Raw genomic sequence first — 7,273 nt, forward strand, 5'->3', positions numbered from 1 at the left:
TCTTCTCTTTAAGAGATCAGCATAGACTGACAATAGATTCTCTCAGCTCCTATTCCAAGTTCCCAGGGTATAGATTCTGAATGAATCACCCCATCCTTCAACTGTACCTAGGGGATGCATTGCACAAACAGCAATGCTGTGATTTAGAGGAAACAGTTTCCATACAAAAGGGGAGCACTGCTTGTTCCATGGAATGGAGAGACATCCCCAAAGGTGCCACTACAAAGACATTTCTCAGAATGGAATTTTCCAGTCCTTCATACAGTCCTAATGACAAACTGGCATGTATCCAACAAGAACTGCTGAAGGAGTTTGGTAATTTTTTCAAATTCAGAAGATGTTCCAAATTTACAGGGTTTCTGAAACATGAGATTTGAAAAAGCCTCAAAGTTGATTAGTGTTGCCATTTTGATTTCCTGATTGGGCTTCTCAGTGGCAACAATGCATGCCACAGAATAACATTAATTCTGAATGAACAACAAATCCTGCTGTGCACTGAAACATGAAGTCAATTTATGTCAAATGTTGTTTCACAGAGTTTGAAACATAATAAACAGAAATCTTACCACTATATCTATGACCTAACTTAGCAGAATAGTGTTTTATCTTTAAAACCAACTCTAAAAGAGAGAAGAAAAGAAATGGAGTTAGGGGAAGTTTGTTTTTTCCTTCCTGTGACTCAAACTGGGAGCAGAATAGCCTGCACACTGGCTCAGAGGGTGAATTTCATTTCCACTATCTCAGTAGCAGCCAGTTTGAACCTGATTCAAAGTTGATTGTTTTCAAGCAGTTACTAGTATACATGTATTCATTAATGGACAGACACTGAGCCTCATTTTTCTTCTACTTCTCTGCTAATCTAGTTATGAAATGTGATTTTCAGCAATCTGAACATGTGTGCAATGAGATGAAATGCAATTTGCTTATTTCAATATCCATCCAACTTTTCTTTTTAAATAACATTTATTTTCTCTTTTAGGGCAGAGGAATTTCAAAGAAGGGAAGCTGGCCACTTGAAGTTTCTTCCTGAGCACAGATAGATGGCTTTCTAACAAACTGGCTAAACTCTTGACTGGTTAACATTGCAGTGTTACTCAGGAGCAGACCCTACGATGAAAATTTCTTTGCAGTTCCTGTATGAAGGACGAGTTCCTAGGGGAGCCTGGCAAGAGGAGGAAACAGAGCAGTGAGAGAAAGAAAGCAAGCAAGGGTGTGACTTTAGGCCAAGTCCTGCCCTTAGCCTGATCCTAAGTGAGTTACACCTCAGAGTTTGTGCTGTTTCCAGGCCAATAACTGGGTTGTCTTACTCCTGCACCAGTGAGTCACTGGATAAGGGTTACCAAGTGCTCCGATGTGACTGTGTCTCCCCAAAATTCGTATGTTGAAAACCTAATCTCCAAGGTGATGGTATTAGGAGGTGGAGTCTTTGGGAGGTGGTTAGGTCATGAGAGTGACGCCCTCCTGAAGGGGATTAGTGCCCTTATAAAAGAGACCCTATAGAGCTCCCATGCCTTCCACCATGTGAAGATACAAGAGGCCTACAACCCAGAAAGGGGCCCTCACCTGATCATGCTGGGACCCTGATCTCAGACTTCCAGCTTCCAGAACTGCAAGAAATAAATTTCTGTTGTTTCTAAGCTACCCAGTCTGTGGTCTTTGGGTATGTTGTTATAGCAGCTGGAACAGACTAAGATGAGGGTGGGAAGGGCATGTGAACTCCCAGGAACTTCCAGCTTTCTTGTATTAACAGCAGACCCAGTAACCTGAGGGTAGGCCTCAAAAGACAGTTCCAGGTGTGTGCTGTTAGAAGCAAAACACGCAGAAACTATTAGAATCGTGCTTATAAATGGTAAAAGGAAAAAAAAAGAACATAGAGTAATTTGAGGGGGCAATGGATTTGTTTAGAACCTTGATGGTGGTGATGGTATCATGGATGCATGCATATGTCCAAATTCATCAAAATGTACACATTAAATGTGTGCACTTTTGTATATTAACTGTATCTCAATAAAGCTAAAAAAATAATAAGAAGTGGTAAAAAGGGGGGATCCAACAGTATCCTTGATGACTTCTTAATGCCAGGTGGCTTTTAGTTGATCTCATCAGGGCAGAAAGTACAGTTGACCCTTGAACAACACAGATTTGAACTGTGTGGATCCACCTATACATAGATTTTTTTCAATAGTAAATGCTACAGTACTACATGACCTGCAGTTGGTTGAATCTGTAATTTATACATGAATCAATCTTCCTTCCTTCCTTCCTTCCTTCTTTCCTTCCTTCCTTCCTTCCTCTCTTTTTTCTTTCTTTCTTTCTTTCTTTTTTCTTTCTTTTTTCTTTCTTTCTTTCTTTCTTTCTTTCTTTCTTTCTTTCTTTCTTTCTTTCTTTCTTTCTTTCTTTCCTTCCTTCCTTCCTTCCTTCCTTCCTTTCTTCCTTTCTCTCTCTCTCTTCCTTTCTTTCTTTCTTTCTTTTGTTCTTTCTTTCTTTCTTCTTTCTTTCTTTCTTTCCTTCCTTCCTTCCTTCCTTCCTCTCTCTCTTTCTTTCTTTCTTTCTTTCTTTCTTTCTTTTTCTTTCTTTCCTTCCTTCCTTCCTTCCTTCCTCCCTTTCTCTCTCTCTCTTTCTTTCTTTCTTTCTTTCTTTCTTTCTTTCTTTCTTTCTTTCTTTCTTTCTTTCTTTCTCTTTCAACTTTTTTTTATTGATTTATAATCATTTTACAATGTTGTGTCAAATTCCAGTGTAGAGCACAATTTTTCAGTTATATGTGAACATGTATATATTCATTGTCACATTTTTTTCTCTGTGGGCTACCATAAGATCTTATACATGAATTTTCAACTGTGCAGAGGGTTAGCGCTCTGAGCCCCCGACATTGTTCAAGGGTCAACTGTACAGCTTTTTAGTTCAGCTTCTCCCCAGGCTTAGGTGGCCCATTTTAGCCTTCTGCACGACAGCCCCCATGCCTAACCCAGACTCCTGGGTCACCACATGTCAGCCTGGACTTCGGTGTCCTCCATCTTCATGAATATGACAGGGTGGATCCAACATAGACTCATTCTTTTCCCTTTTTTAATCCAAAATTTGATTGGTTTGTGGCATAGACTTAAATGAAGGCAAAACCATATCTTCTACAAGACTGCAAACTTAAAGTTGCTGAAATCATTATTTGAGACAATATATAATGTTTTAAACATCAGGGAAAATTTTAAAGTCTATTAAGCATATTTATTAGTGAATATGTATTCAGAAATTCCAATTAATAATAGCATAGGTATATATGTCTCTTGTCATGGGCATCATATATTGACTCATGCATGATGAAATCTGAAGAGGAAATATAGGATTATTTTTCCATAGCAAACTTCCCATGGGCTGCTACAATGCAATCAGGGAGAATAATCCAGAAGGCCTACAAATACCATCACAGTGTCCATGTAGAATTGCTATAACTTGGCAAGAGAAGCCCAAGCTTTATCCTCAGCATTTCCTTTCCTTGCAGGATTTATACCTGCCTGGGCCTGTCTGGAATCCCAAGAAAGCAGTTAGAGAAGTCTACTTCTGTGAGAGGTTGATTTGCCTCTTGGGAAAGACTTTCCATGAAGGAGAAGAATCATATGGGCAGAGCTCGGTTAAGGGCAGTGAACAGAATCTGAGGGAAAAGGAAAATTCTGAAAAAGCAGTCAGTTACTCCAGTCCTGCCTCACTCCTCCACTCCAGCTCTAAGGAACTCATGCCTAAGCCCCAGTGTCAGGAGGCTCTAATAAAAGAATGAATGAAGAGGTAACACCTAAAGACATCGACATGGTAAGACATCAGCCATGTTAGTCCCAACACCTTTGCTGGGGATGACAAATGGCATAGCATTGTTGGCTCATTCCTTCCACGCAGCCTAGGGGCTCTTTCTGTCACAATTTATAATCCGATGATCTAAAGCTATCCCTTTCAACCTAGGAGATAAAATATGTTGTGTTTAGAAAATACCCTCCAAATGACAATCCATGACCAACGGCCCTGTGACCTCAGAGGGACACCATTAGAGCAGGGCTCAGTTATATTGGAAATGAACACCTCTGTGCAGACTCTGTGAGACACACCAGTGGCTGCAGGAGTAGCAGGCCTGTGGGTGGGTGGGCACACACTGCTATTTATCATCAAGGGAATGTGCAGTGAAGGAAGAAATCATTTCCTAATTTAACTGTTTGAAGGAAAAATGAGGAGTGATAGAATTAAGGGTATACAAAAGACATTCACAGAGTTTTGCCTTCTACCATGTGAGGATGCAACATAAAAACAGCCATCTGTGAGCCAGGAAGAAGACTCACCAGACGCTGAACCTGCCAGTGCCCTGATCTTGGATCTTCCGGCCTCCAGAACTGGAGGAAAAGGGAAGAAAGCATATAAAATCTCTTTAAAAATGGCTACTTAATGTCAGAAAAGAACAGCAAATTGAAATACACAGTTGAAATGAGTATACTGTTTACCTCAAGGACCAGTTGCATAAGATGAAGGCAAAAACCAGCGAGGAGAATCACTATATACAGAGAAACACTGAACTGTGGATTTCACAGATCCAGGGGAAAAAAAGTAACAAAACAGAGGAACTCTTGCTGCATAAAATTGAGAGTGTAAGGTTGAAAACTGAAGAAGAGAAGCAGATTCATACAGAGATTGAAACATTCATTAGAAAGGAGATGCAGAAACTTGAGGAGAAACTAGAATTCTGAAAGGAGAAATCTGATAAGGACACAGAAATGAAGCAGAAGGGACTGAATGCTCTCAAGGCTGCAATGGCCAGTGACTTAGCACATCTTTAAGACCTTACAAAGATGCTAGGGGAGTTTGAACAGATCACTACTGAAGATCATACAGAAAAGGAGACTGGGAAGAAGACAGAACAGGATGGTGTGGAATTAAGCAGCATCATAAAGCTCCAGGCTTGGTGGCAAGGCACTGTGATACAGAATAAAATGGGTGCTTTCAAAATAACCAAGAAGACAAACATGATAGCAAGGAGTCAAAAGGCAAGAACCAGGACAAGCAGAGAGGTAAGAAAAAGTAACCAAGTTACTTCTATCTTTTCCCCTGGTATTCTGGGTATGGAAAGGAAGACCAGAAGGGAGCAAGATAACTCATTGATGGGTTTTCCCATCAAAGATAACTTCATTTATAGGTTGTTTCTCATTTGAACATTCTCAGATGAGGAATTTCACTTTTCCTGTTATATTAGTTTTCAAACCCTGAATTATGATTATTTGAGTTAGAGCTTCTTCATATTGGGAAACAATTTGGCTGAGCAGAAGTGTTTCTAGAAGACTTGTGAAGATTTCTCTCCCTCTTTCACACCAGAAAAAAAACAGTTCATGGGGTTAGTTACAATCATGCATTAAAACTCCAGTGATTCCTATAATGTCTCTGATTCTGGTTTCACTCAATTTGTCTATAGTGAAAGAACTCTTAGGAGCAAAATGAAGTGTTCAGTAGGAATTACAAGATGATGTTTATAAAATATCTAGCATAATATACACACAGTAAAGTTTTAATCAATGTTAGTTTGAAAAAGGAAAAACAAGATCTATAGAGTTTAAAGAATAACTATATATCAAGCATTTGTGTAAAAATAACAGGACATCTGACTTCTATTATTTTTAACCACTCATGTTGAAAATAATAAAACAATGCCTATGTCTAAGAAGCCCACTGTAGCCTATATACATACATATATATATACATATATGTATATGTGTGTGTGTGTGTATATATATATATAAAATGAGAGAGAGAGAGAGAGACTAGCTCTCTATGAATCTGTTAATTTGGTGGATTACATAAATTGATTTTAATATTTTACCATCTCTGCACTCCTGGGAAACTGCTAATATAGCACAATGTAGCATCCTTTTCAATACAGCTGGATTGGGTTTAATATTTTGTCTAGCATATTTGCATCTATATTCATGAATGAGGTTTACCTTTAGTTATTTTCTCTTGTCTTTGAATGGCTTTGAATACTGCAGAGGTAAAAATAATATACCCTATACCCTTCTAAGTTCTCAATTGGGAATTCTGTAACAAAAGACAGAGTAAGAAGAGAAATATCAACAGAATTTTATTAAAAGCTCTACTTCATGGATACATGGGACATTGCCAGGGAAAAATTAGTAACTCTCAAAGAGATGGCTTAGAACTCAGGCTTAAATGCTATCTTCAAGTAAAGGCAGAAGAAACAAAAGTGGAGGGAGGGGAAGCAGGACAGCTATGGGGAGGTTATCAAAAAAAGCACAAAAAACAAAGGCAAGGTTTGTTATGCAGATTTAAGTCTATACGCCTTCTCCATTGATAAGAATTTCTTGTGATTTAGTCATCCTTCTCTTCCTGGTGCAGGGAGTGAGACCCTTACAAATGGAGACATCTTATGAATGCAAATATGCTTTACAAAAGAGTAAAGTCTACTGTTTTCAAAGCTTCTCCTATGTCTGCTGTACCTCAAAATAATCAGATCAAAATAATCTTTATGCCAAAGAGGCATATTTTGGGGTGGCATATTCAGCCACCCTTCAGTATCAAGGTTATGCTAGCCTCATAAAATAATTTGGAACATATTTTTTTCATCTGTTTAATTGAGAAAAGTTGGAGTAAGATGAAAATTATTTCTTTGTTGACTATTTGCTACAACTTTCCAACAAAGACACTTGGACCTGGATTTTTCAAATTTGTGACCACTAATAATATTTCTTTAATGGTTTTTGGAGACTTCAGGTTTCTAGCTTTCTTGGAATGAGTTTTGGAAATTATGGTAGTAATTAATTAACAGTAATTAACAAATGGTCCAGTTCTCCTTCCATTCATCTGATAGAACTGCATTGAACCAGGAGGTTCTTTGAAATTATTTGTGGTCCTGTACGTTGCCTTGTCCAGTGAAATGTGAACAAAAGTGATGTATTGTTCAGTGAGCAGCATTTAATAACAAGTACAAGACTCTAGTGCTTTTCTTCCCTCTGCTAAGCACCTGGCTTGGTCAGCTTGAGTCTCCGAGTGAATATGATGATGATCAGAGGGCACCATTTTTTTGTGTGTTAAACCACTGAGATTTTGGAGCTGCTTATAACTACAACATAACATCATAACCTAGCCCAATCTGACAGATTCTATGTTATATTTTCCTAGGAATACATACATTTTATCAAGATTTACCAATTTTGGTTGTAAAACTATTCATAAGATCCTCTTACTTTTTAGTGCCTATATACTAGAAAGTAATACTTCTTCATTTCAGTTA

At 38.3% G+C, this 7,273-nt stretch overlaps 1 pseudogene; it reads left to right on the forward strand.

Moving 5' to 3' along the window:
- Nucleotides 1-239: 239 nt before the first annotated feature.
- Nucleotides 240-5,056, forward strand: LOC102540910 (dynein regulatory complex protein 9 pseudogene; annotated as a pseudogene).
- Nucleotides 5,057-7,273: the final 2,217 nt, after the last annotated feature.

Source organism: Vicugna pacos, chromosome X (genome assembly GCF_048564905.1).
Source record: "Vicugna pacos chromosome X, VicPac4, whole genome shotgun sequence".
NCBI lineage: Eukaryota > Metazoa > Chordata > Mammalia > Artiodactyla > Camelidae > Vicugna > Vicugna pacos.